The sequence below is a fragment of the Ranitomeya variabilis genome, chromosome 1, assembly GCF_051348905.1.
Source record: "Ranitomeya variabilis isolate aRanVar5 chromosome 1, aRanVar5.hap1, whole genome shotgun sequence".
Classification (NCBI taxonomy): domain Eukaryota; kingdom Metazoa; phylum Chordata; class Amphibia; order Anura; family Dendrobatidae; genus Ranitomeya; species Ranitomeya variabilis.
Genome location: NC_135232.1, coordinates 883,248,205 through 883,261,722, shown reverse-complemented (window position 1 = coordinate 883,261,722; position 13,518 = coordinate 883,248,205).

Below are 13,518 nucleotides of genomic sequence, written 5' to 3'. Positions count from 1 at the left end.
TTAATGGTGCATGTTGAGAGGTGCGACAAATTACATGGGAACATAAACAGTTCCTCAGAGTGGCCAGCATTGGGGTTTTGTCTCCTGGGACTCTTGATTGTGGGGGGAAGAAATACCAGGTTGAGATTCAGGGGCTGAGCCTCTTGGATACTGAGACTGGACCATGTGGAAGACTTTGTGGTGCTACTTGTCAACACACTGGAGCATTTAACTTATAGAGATAACGAAGGAGCAAGATGATCCAATATAATAAAATATTACACTTTTATTGATATTATCAAATATAAAACACTTACAAAGATCAATGTAGTTGTGCAAACATATCCTAAGCAGAAATATAGAGTACGGACACGATGCAATGCAACCTGTCTTAATGGAATATTCAACAGTTGCAGATCATGGAAATAATAAAACCATACATCAAATTATATTGACTGCTCTAATGGTACACCGTACAAAATATGGAAGCATTGAATATTAATATAAAAAAGAAATAATCAAAATAACATGCTACCCATTTCAAACAGAGTTATATGTACAATGATTGCACTAGCAGTGGTATGCAGGTATTCAACTATTGTAGTATGCGGCAATGCTAATATATGCCAGCTAAATGGCGATTTGCAACATTCTTGAGATCAATTAATATGGCAATAGATTACCTGCAGCCATGTTGCAATCAAGATATATGGTCCTTAGCCTCACCTCGATGCGTGTTTCACCGCTTCTGCAGTTTCGTCAATTGAGCCTTTGTCTGCCATCTAACCCACAACATGCTCACACTTGTCTGGGTTCATTAGTGGTGTAGCTCACTGACTAAATTTTGACAGGAACATAGAATGAGATACAGTCACCTTAGAATCTGTCACACATCCTTGGCGGGCGCCACCACATCCATGTCCCTTAATGTCACCTTTTGTCATCTTGGATGCATTATGCTTGTGAAGCAAAAAATACTGGCTTTATTTTTCACAAGTACCCTTACAAAGGTCTTATGAACAAATTCACTGTATCTAGCAATATTTGGCTTTTTTTTGTTGATCGCAGCTTGATTATACACGACAACAGACTGAGGAAAATTGCAGGTAAATAGTCACGTTTACTTATCTCTGTAGGCTTTGCGTAAGATGCACAACTGCTGGATAAAGAAACGCTATTTTTTAAACCAAAAGAAAATTATGATTGAACGGTAGTCCCATCAGCTGACACCAGTGACCGGAGGTGAACATTATTCCTTCGATCATAGCTGCGTGATCACGCTGTCTTTTGAAAGTGTGGGAACCGTGGCTCTCTGACTGGCGGGGATGGTTTCACCACCGATTAGAAGTGGTGTATGCAGGCTGTCATGCACATGACAGGGCACAAACACCCGCTGTTCAGGCAGCCAAACCCGAACAGTAACAGGTGAAGTCCGTGTTCGATGTAAGTAGGTGTTTGGTACAGATGCTGAACTTTACTGTTTGGGTTTGCCAGGGCCGGTTTTAGGCAAAGTGGGGCCCTAGGCAAAAGTTTGAAATGGGGCCCCAAATTCTGACATATTGCACATCACACAAAAGCATTTCTGTTCTATTTACATGCGCTGAGTTCAGGCCGCTAAACGAGTGTGATCGACAATATTGAAGTCGTTCGCTTGTTTCCTGGCCTCTTTACATCAACTGAGAAAGAATGGGAACAGAACAATCATTATTGGATCAATCTGTCCCCATACAGTATCATGTTATCAGCAGCATATCTACAGTTTACACTGGGCGATGTGCTGCTGTGAACAATGATTTTTGTTCCCGCATAAACAATACAATCACTCAATGAATATGCAGTATTTTGCTTGTTTAGTATAATACACCCCATAGTCCTCCACATAGTATAATGTGCACCACAGTCCTCCATATTGTAAAATGCACACCCCATAGTCCTCCATATAACATAATGTGCCCTATAGTCCTCCATGCAGTATAATACACTCCCTATAGTCCTCCATATATTAAAATTCACTCCTCCATCCTCCATATAGTATTATACACTACCCATAGTCCTCCACATAGTATAATACACTCCTCATAGTCCTCCATATATTAAAATACACTACTCAGTCCTCCATACAGTATAATACACTCCTTATAATGCTTCATATAGTATTATACACTCCCCATATCCCTTCATATAGTATAATACACTCCTCAGTCCTCCATTTAGTATAATATACTCCTCAGTCCTCTATATAGTATAATACACTCCTCATAGTCCTCCACATATTAAAATACACTTCTCAGTCCTCCATATAGTATAATACACTCTTTATAGTGTTCCATATAGTATTATACACTCCCCATAGCCCTTCATTTAGTATAAAACACTTCTCACTCCTCTATATAGTATAACACACTCCTCATAGTGCTCCACATAGTATAATACACTCATCATAGCCCTACATATAGTATAATACACTCCTCATAGTGCTCCATATAGTATAATACACTCCTCATAGTCCTCCATATTTTAAAATACACTCCTTAGTCCTCCATACAGTATAATACACTTCTCATAGTGCTCCATATAGTATAATGCGCCCTCATAGCCATCCATGTAGTACAATTCACTTCCCATAGTATAATGCACCACCATAGTCATCCATGTAGTACAATTCACTTCCTATAGTATAATGCACCCCATAGTTCTTCATATAGTATAATGTATTCCCCATAGTCCTCGATACAGTATAATGCAGCCCACATACAGTATAATGCAGCCACCGCACAGAATATAATGTAGCCCCCTCAGTATAATGCAGCCCCGCCATACAATATAATGCAGCTCCCCATAGAATATAATTTAGCCCCCTCATAGAGTATAATGAAGCCCTCATACAATATAATCTAGCCATTGCAGCCCCCATAAAATACAATGTAGCCCCCTCATAGAGTATGATGCAATCACCCCTCCTAGAATATAATAAATCTAATGCATAGAATATAATGTAACCCCAATAGAATATAATACAGCCCACCTCTCTATAGAATATAATGTAGCCCCCATAGAATATAATACAGCCCACCTCCAAATAGAATATAATGTAGCCCCATAAAAGTGTATGATGCAATCCTCCCCCACAGAATATAATACAACCCTCCTCCATGTAATTGCATACAGCCCTCCCCATAGAATTGAATACAGCCCCCCATAAAATCTAATACAGCCCTCCCCTATAGATTCTAATACAGCCCTCCCCCATAAAATCTAATACAGCCCTCCCCATAGAATATAATACAGCCCTCTCACATAGAATATAACACAGCCCTTCCCCATAGACTATAATACAGTCCCCCATAGAATCTAATACAGTCGTCCCCATGGAATCTAATACAGCCCTCCCGATAGAATCTAATACAGCCCCCCATAGAAAATAATACAGCCTTCCCCCATAGAATCTAATACAGCTTTCCCCATAGGATATAATAAAGCCGACCCCCCCCAGAGAATGGCACCACAGTCCAGTAATCACTCATTGATATATTAAAAAAACACAACCCTCACCTCTAGCGCGATGATGTGGGTCTTTGTTGTGGCCCACTTTCAGCTTGGCCACGTCCTCTGCATGCACCATCAGCATCACGTCCATTTCCCTGCCCATTGCCTTGCCCATTTTAAATGGACTACTGAAATATTTTAAAAGTTCAATACAAATGGATTAATTTTGAGAAAACTTATATGTAATCAGTGTGCCGAAAAAACAATTCAATGGAATGTTGGTAATTTTTTTATTTTGTATTTAGCAAATTATATTAATTATTAGGGTAAGCACACCAAAACCAGTTCAAAGGAGCACTCAAATGCAACAATTTTTAAAACACCGATAGAGGAGGCGTCTGACAGAAAAAACATAATGTTCAATGTGGCCTTTTTTTATTTTTTGAAAAGACAGTTACTGTCATGAAGTAGGCTAACACAGCACCAAAAAGTGAAATGTATGCCTGAAAAGCAAGTATTTGGAGACCACAGAAAGACCAGGCATCTGACTGAGATAAAAGACTGTTTCAATATGTGGCTTGAATTTTTTAAAAAAAAATTTAACCACAAATTACTTTTTATAGCAAGGGTAGCAGACAGAAAATAAGTGGAATGTATGCCTGAAAAGCAAGGATTTTGACACCACAGATAGATCGGGTGTCTGACTGAGATAACAGACTATTTCAATATGTGGCCTGATTTTTTAAAATTTATTTAACAAAATACTGCATAGACAATGGGTAGCAGACAAAAAACTGAAATGTATGCCTGAAAAACAACAATTTTGACACCACAAATAGACCAGGCATCTGACAGAGATAACAGACTGTTTCAATATGTGGCCTGGATATTTTTTATTTTTTTAACCACAAAATACTGTACAGGCCAAGGGTAGCAGACAAAAAACTGGAATATATGCCCGAAAACCAAGGATTTCGACACCACAGATAGACCAGGCGTTCGACTGAGATAAAAGACTGTTTCAATATGTGGCCTGTATTTTTTTTATTCTTCTCACCACAAAATACTGTATAGACCAAAGGTAGCAGACAAAAACTGGAATGTATGCCTGAAAAGCAAGGATTTGGACACCACAGATAGACCAGGCGTCTGACTGAGATAACAGACTGTTTCAATATGTGGCCATGCGAACCTTATATAGCTGCAGCAGACAAGGACCTTCCTAGTGGTCATATTGGAGCTGCTACAGGTCCTGAGCATGTGACCCCCGACCTCCAATGAGAGGTCCTCCCATGGGCATGCTCAGTGCTTGCAAAGCAGGACTTAGTCCCAGAAAAGCCCGCTCGCTGCTGACCAGTGCTGGCTACAAAAGCAGAGCCTGGAAAGGCAGCAGCAACCCTTTGCACAGTATCAGGCTGCGCGAGATGCTGGGACTGACATCTCCGCTGATCAGGCTCCACTGCGGCTGATGCAGAATGGGAGACCGCAGCAGACATGGCTCGAGATTTCCCCTGTGCAGCAGTGGGAGCTCGACACCTAACAAAGGGTTAATAAACTTCTTGACTGTGGTTTTGAGTACCTTGAGGGGTGCAGTTTTTAGAATAGTGTAATTCTTGTGTATTTTCTTTCATATAGGCCCCTCAAAGTCACTTCAAATGTGATGTGGTCCCTAAAAAAATGGTTTTGCAAATTTTGTTGTAAAAATTAGAAATCTGTGGTCAACTTTTAACCCTTATATCTTCCTAACAAAAAACTATGTTTCCAAAATTTTGCTGATGTAAAGTAGACATGTGGGAAATGTTATTTATTAACTAATTTTTGCAATATGACTCTTTGATTTAAGGGCAAAAAAATTAAAACTTTGAAAATTGCAAAATTTTTAAAATTTTTGCCAAATTTCCATTTTTCTTTAACAAATAAATGCAAGTTATATTAAAGAAATTTTACCACTAACATAAAGTACAATACACTGTGTTCCAAATTATTATGCAAATAATATTTCCTCATATTTTCTCTAAATTACCTATCTGAATTGCAGTCATTGTTATTTTCCAGTCATCTACTATTCTAGTATAATTGCAATGTTTTGGAACAAACAGCCTATGAAAACAGTATCTTTTAAAAAAAAATAAACACTCAAAATGCATGTTCCAAATTATTATGCACAGCAGAGTTTTCAACCTTTTTTATTTTATTTTGAACAAAAAAATGGTCAATTGTGAAGTTATAAGCATTATCAGCTTATTACAAAATGAAATCAAACAGTTTACAAGTAAAAACTTTATTCTAGGTGATGTTACATTTGCACATAGGACCCCTTGTTTGAAAGAAGCTTCTGAACTCTCTCGTCCATTGGATTTGTCAGTTTTTGGATGGTTTCTGCTTCAATTGTTTTGCATGTGGACAGAATACCCTCCCAGAGCTGTTGCTTAGATGTGAACTGCCTCCCGCCATCATAGACACTCATTTTGATGATGCTCCAGAGGTTCTCAATGGGGTTGAGGCCAGGGGACGATGGTGGCCACACTATAAGTTTGTCCTCTTTTATGCCCATAGCAGCCAGAGATGCAGATGTGTTTTTTGCAGCATGAGATGGTGCATTATTATGCATGAAAATGATCTTGCTGCGGAAAGCACGGTTCTTCCTCTTGAACCATGGCAGGAAGTGTTTTTAGAAACTCCACATAGATTATGGAGTTCATCTTTACCCCTTCAGGGATCATAAAGGGGCCGACAATCTCTCTCCCCATGATTCCAGCCCAAAACACTACTCCACCTCCTCCTTGTTGGCGCATTAGCCGTGTTTTCATGGGGTGTCCATCAACCAGCCATCCTCCACTCAATCCATCTGGACCATCGAGAATTGCACGGCACTCATCGGTAAACAAAACAGTTTGGAAGTCAGTTTTCATGTATCGTTTGGCCCACTGGAGCTGTTTCTGCTTGTGTGCAGTGGATAGAGGTGGTCGACAGGATGGCTTACGCACCTCTGAAGGACCTTGCATCTTGTTGTTCTGGGGACTTTGGAGACACCAACAGCTTCAAAAACTTGTCTGCTGCTATGACAAGGCATTTCTGCAGCTGCTCTTTTAACCTTATGCAATTGCCTGTTGGAAAGGGTCCTCAATTTTTCCTTATCAGCATGCACACGTGTGTGCTGGGAATCAGCTACATACTTCTTGATTGTGCAATGATCACGATGAAGTGTCTTGGCAATGTTGATTGTAGTCATGCCTTGACCTAAATACTCCACAATTTGTTGCTTCTCAGCAGCCGACACATCCTTTTTCTTTCCCATTTTGGCCAAAAATATAGGCTGCTTAATAATGTGGAACAGTCTTCTTAAGTAGTCTTGCCTTTATTTGGACACACCTGCCAAACTAATTTGCACAGATATCTGCAATTGCTTTCAGTGATATAAAGAGCCCTGAGGGTACCGTCACACAGTACCATTTTGATCGCTACGACGGTACGATTCGTGACGTTCTAGCGATATCGTTACGATATCGCAGTGTCTGACACGCAGCAGCGATCAGGGATCCTGCTGAGAATCGTACGTCGTAGCAGATCGTATGGAACTTTCTTTCGTCGCTTGATCGCCCGCTGACATCGCTGGATCGTTGTGTGTGACAGCGATCCAGCGATGTGTTCGCTTGTAACCAGGGTAAACATCGGGTAACTAAGCGCAGGGCCGCGCTTAGTAACCCGATGTTTACCCTGGTTACCAGCGTAAACGTAAAAAAAAAAAACAGTACATACTCACATTCCGGTATCTGTCCTCCGGCGTCTCAGCTTCTCTGCAGTGTGAGCGCCGGCCGGAAAGCGAGCACAGCGGTGACGTCTGACGTCACCGCTGTGCTTTCCGGCTATGGCGCTTACACAGTGGAGAGAAGCAGAACGCCGGGGACAGACACCGGAATGTGAGTATGTACTGTTTGTTTTTTTTACGTTTACGCTGGTAACCAGGGTAAACATCGGGTTACTAAGCGCGGCCCTGCGCTTAGTTACCCGATGTTTACCCTGGTTACCGGGGACTTCGGCATCGCTCCAGCGCCGTGATTGCAACGTGTGACCGCAGTCTACGACGCTGGAGCGATATTCATACGATCGCTGCGACGTCACGGATCGTGCCGTCGTAGCGATTAAAATGGTACTGTGTGACGGTACCCTGACACACATCACCATCAATGAGTTTAAATGACAAACAAAAAAATTCTAACCTTATCACTCCTAAACTCTTTGTGCATAATAATTTGGAACACAGTGTATGTCTCAAGAAAATAATCTCAGAATCATTGGGATCCGATGAAGTGTTCTTAGGTATGACCTTATAAAGTGACAATGATCAGAATTATAAAAATTGGCCAGGTCATTAAGGTGAAAACAGGCTTCGGAGGTGAAGGGTTAATAGATTGGTGAAGTTTGCACCAAGGCTTCTTTCAGAGTCTCAGAAGTGCAATGTCCAGAAGCAGTGAAGCAGGATAACGCAGGTGTGTGGAAGTGGTTTCTGCTGTCCCTTCATCAGGCTATCTTTTGACCACAAAGTGTACCACTGGAAAGTGGGAATAAAATAGATTTGAAAAATTCCATTAAGTATTTATTGAAGAAAAGGACTTGGTGGAATAAGGCATCCCTTGAGAGATATTTGGCTAAGGGGTTGATCCCAAGGGGTTTGCGAGTGAGAATTATGCCTTCATCTGTGGTAGAAGATACCTTTTTCAAGACTAAATGGGAAGAAGCGTGCAATATTTGTTCTAAATCTTTAATAGAACTGTTGATTGGTAACAATAAGAAGAGCTTGGACAAGTCTGATATAGAAATTAAAAGTACCAGTGTGAAATTGTCTGAAACCCTCACAGCTGCAGAAATGGAGGCTTTGAATAAAGATATTGATAACCAGTTCCAGATTTGGGAAAAAGAGGTAAAGGACACTAAAACTAAAAAGTTCCAAAGAGACCTTCAGGATCTCAAAAATGGAACTATCTATAGATGCCGAGCTGCCTGGGCTGGAAGCCAGTCAGAACAAGGACCTCATCTTTTTCATCCCTATCATCCAGAGAAGAGGATAACGATGTCAGGACTAGAAATCGTTTCTATAATCTGAGACGCAATACGAATCAAAGAAGAGGAAATATTTATAAAAGAAATGATAAACGGAAGGATGAGCCATCCACATCTAGGCTACAGGTGATTAACCTATCTGATATAAAACTGACTAAATCACAGGTAGAAGTACTAAGCCTTCGCCTTAGCTTCTCACCAACTGTCTCATTTGATTTTTTTTCTAGCATTGAAAGATTTAAACCTATTTGCATTAAAATTGGTTTTAAAAAAAATTCATGAAAGACCCAACCTGGGAGAAGCCTGGACAGAGAAAGAATTAGAAGCTATTTCCACTCTTGAGGAATTGAGCAGTGAACAAGAATCTGCAGTAAGTATAAGTGAATTTGTACCCCCAATCCCCCCAAAATTCCCTTCCAAGAACCTTTATCCAAATATTGAACTTTTTGTCAAAATGGTAACCAGTGAATTTCAGAAAATTTCATCAAAAATAAACAATGACAATCTTTTATCATACCAAAGGAAGGCCCTTAAAAAATTGAGGGACTATAAGGAAATAATAATAAAACTCATGGATAAAGGGGGAAACGTGGTAGTGTGGCCTGTAAAATTATATGAGAGGGAAGCACTAAGGCAATTGAGGGACCCAGTTCACTATAAGAGACTTACTTTTAACCCAACATCTAATTTTCTTGGTGATCTGCAGGAGATCTTGGAGGAGGCCTTCGGGAGTGGGATTATCACTAAACGGATCAGAGATAATCTGATACCGACATACTGTATCTGTAGATGGCATGTATTTAATTCTTGCCCAAAATTCACAAAAATCTAAGTAATCCACCGGGCACCCCATTGTGTCGGGCAATGACAGCCTTTGCGAAATAGTGGGTACATATCTTGAATCTCATTTCAAACCTTTGGTATTTACACTACCATCTTATATCAAAGGTACAGGAGATTTCTTATCTAAAATTGAGGGTATACCAATGGAGAATGACATGTGGTTCATGACCTTTGATGTAGAGTCACTGTACACGTCCATCCAACACAGTGATGGCATTTAAGCAGTATAGATGTTCTTAACCATGACAGAGCATAACAGTGAGTTTATCAATTTTTTGATCTCTCTTCTTGAATTTGCTTTGACACATCATTTCTTATTTTTAAAGAAACTATTTACTTGCAAAACCAGGTTACAGCGATGGGGGCATCATTTGCCCCCTCATACCCTAATTTATTTTTAGGTTTATGGGAGAGGTCTATTTTTTTCACTAGACCTATTGCATTCATAGAGAAGGTCCTGTTCTGGGTACAATTTATTGATGCTATTTTTTTGATTTGGCAGGGTGTGAAACAGGACCTTCTAGCTTATCTGGAAATCCTGAACAACAACAGGATAAATGTCAAACTCACATGCAAGTACAGTCAAATCAATCTTGAATTTTTGGACGTTTTGGTTACAAAAGGAGCCAATGACCACATTGACATTAATGTATTTCGTAAGGACACAGCTGTGAACTCCTTGTTGCATTCTTCATCATCACATCCGAGACAATTAATAAATGGGATACCAATAGGGTAATTTCTGTGAATTAAAAGGATATGCTCCAACAAGGGATTTTTTAATGAACAGGCTGATGATCTTTCCTAAAGGTTTGAAAATAGAGGCTACTCCAAATGAAGTATAAAGAAAGGCTTGAAAAAAGTGACCCGAGCGAAGAGAGAAGATCTTTTACAACATAAGGAGAAATCTCCAACAGATCAAAAGGTGAGATTCATCTCCACTTATAGTGAGAAATGCTCTGTTGTTAGACAAGCACTGGAAAAGTATTGGCCGATGCTTAAACTGGATAAAACCTTATCAAAATACCTGAATGATCAGCCTTCAATCACTTTCAGGAGATCAAAAAATTTGAGAGATCTATTTGTCCATAGCTACCACCCTGGACAAACTTTGGAGAAAGCTTTTGGATCCAATGGCCCAAAATGGGGATTCTTTCCCTGTAATGATTGTATAGCCTGTCCGAATATATCTCGAGCTAATAAGTTTCTATCTAGTGATGGTAATCATACCTATACCATAACTCAACATATCACGTGTAACAGCGTCAGCATGATTTATTACGCAACAGGTCCCTGCAAAAAGATATAGATAGGTCTAACATCGAAACCTTTAAAGGTACGAGTAAGAAAACATTACAGGGACATTGTAAATTTGAAGGATGTTGAGGATATCTCATCTTTGAAACCTATACCCAGACATTTCAGGTTAAATCATGATTGCGATGCCAAATCTCTGAAGGTGATAGGTTTTTATAGAGTTCACATTGATATGAGAGGTGGCAATTGACGCAAGAATTGAGCTCAACTTGAGGTAAGATGGATCTCAGGAATAAACTCTATCCATCCATATGGGTTAAATGAAATCCTGAGTTTTGCTCCTTTTCTTTAATTATTAACATATAGTATTTTAGTTTTATTGCGTGTTATGTTTGTTCCATAGTTAGTTTCTATCATATTTTTATGAGCTTTTTTATTTTTAATTTTTTGTGTTTTTAATAATTTATTTTCCTTTAGTTTCAGTAGACCTTATATCTACATTATCATACCTACCATTGATGATGGGTGGCCAGTGGAGGATGCTGGGATTTGTATGGCTAATACACCTGGGTGTTCGATAATCCTTCTCCGGGTGACTTCGGATGGAAAAAACTTCGTGTAGCGAGTCAGAAGAATAAGGAGGAACCTTATGTAAAAGGATAGAAGAAAATTAAGTGTGACACTCTATAATATTAATATTGTCTGTTATACATTTGTATCAATTTGTCTGTTGGTATATTATATATATTTTTTTTTATTCATTGCCCCTTATTGGGGTTTATCTTGTTATTGAAACACTATATATTATCCACTAGTGTACACTTTCTCTTGTGATATAATTTATTCTATTCTCACTGCCTTATTTTTGTCATTCATACACATTTGTTTTTTGTTCATGAACTTTCACTTGAAACATATTTATATATTTTATTTCCATTTTAATTTATTCTATATATTATTTTTTATTATTTTTTCATTTAGTATTTACATATTTTGTTCATATATTTATTTTTTATTTTCTTTTTATTTATTTTTTAGGCTGTATTATTTATGTAATTAATGCATTCATTTTTGTATTATCATCATTATTATTATTATTATTTATAAATTATTAGTTCTTATTTTTTCCTTTATTCCCTTTTTCTTCATCCATTTATTCTCATTTTTTCTTTCCTATTTTTATTTTTATTTATTTTATTTATTTATTCATCTTCCTGCACTTTCCCCCTGTTTATATTTTCTTACACACCCTTGCAGCACTGAGATCCTTTGTTTGGCATATACAATAATCTTCTCTTCCCCTTTCTTTGGCCTGTATACCAACCATACCAGCCTGCATGTGCCTGCCGGTAGTAGCCAAGTCTACCCATTCCTGGCCATTCTAACCTCCTTCCTCTTTGTAAATCAGCTGCCCCTGTGTCCGAGATCTGTCCTGGAGTAGCACCTGGTGTTGATTTGAAGCCAAATCTAACCGCACCTTAAGGGACTCAGCTACATAGTGAATGCATAATATTAGATATAAAATAAATAAATAAACAACAGCAAAAATCAGATTGGAATTGTAGGAAAATTTTACGCTGCAATTATAGTATTAATGAGCACTGGTTTTGGACAGACATATATAATTAAATAACCCACAGTGTAAAGCATACTGTACATGCAAATCTCTCTACAAACCTTCTTTTTAGTATAATACATTTAGTAGATATTTAATGGAAATGTTTTTATGGATTCTCTATTTTGTTCAACTACTAACTATAGAATTCAAAATGGATTAAACAATGAGCTTATTAAGTTGGTACTGGGAGTGATCTGTTATTTTGATTATATTGTAAAAAATAAATAGAGAAAGTGATGCATTACTTTTGTGCTTTTTTTCATGGACTTTTTACTTATTGTTTAAGTTCTAAAAAGAAGCGTATAATATCTGTAGGGCAATGTAGACTAGTTGGCTTGGTGACAGGCCTTTGACAAAAGCCTCTCACCCAGCTACAGTCTCAAATATTGTACTGGTGAGGAGCAAGCACCCCAAGACAGCTGTCTGCAAGTAGAGATGTTTTACATTTTTTATCCATACACAGGGATGTAAATAGGAAATACTAATTTGTCTTATGTTGGGAAGGTTTTGAAAGGTCGATATTGACTTTTAGAATTGCTAACTCCAATAAGTGGCACTCAAGACACTGTTTTCTACCTCTGTGAAGTTACTGTTTGCATGCACATTTCTTACAAATACAGGATAGCAATACATGATATATGTGTCCTAAATTTTTACATACATTAATTGCAAAATTTTACATGTATTATTTAGAGAAAGGACCTTCAGAGTGACATTTAATATTTTTCACCTGTCATGTGCATCTTGGAAACTTTCAGTTACTGAAAAACTCATTTAAAGCTTTTCAGCTCTAAGATTACTGCAGTCCCAGAGGAACCAGATTTTCTTTCAAGAGGAGCAAAGAAAGTAATTGAAAGAAATAGTGGCATACAGTGGGAAAGTCACAGGGGCACTAGGGATATATTGCTAATAAAATATTTAGGACTGTTTCAGAAACCATTTTTCATGACAACATATTTTACATAGTGTGTCTGTTCTGAGATTGTAAATTTTTTTTAAATATTGTATATTATTTCTTCCTAAATTACAAAACAGCTCTAGCAAGTAAGCCAGTGTGGATTTGTCTTTAAAAGTTAAGTGAAGTCCAGTGATATTGCTATTCAGGATATACAGGGGTTGGACAAAATAATGTAAACACCTAACGTTTTGGCATCATAATTTTTGAACATGTGATAATAACATGCAAACAGTGACATATGGTAATGTTTTGTAGTTGATTATTTGTGTTATGTGATATGTGTATGTAAATTAACTGTTTGAAAGAGAAGGAAAAA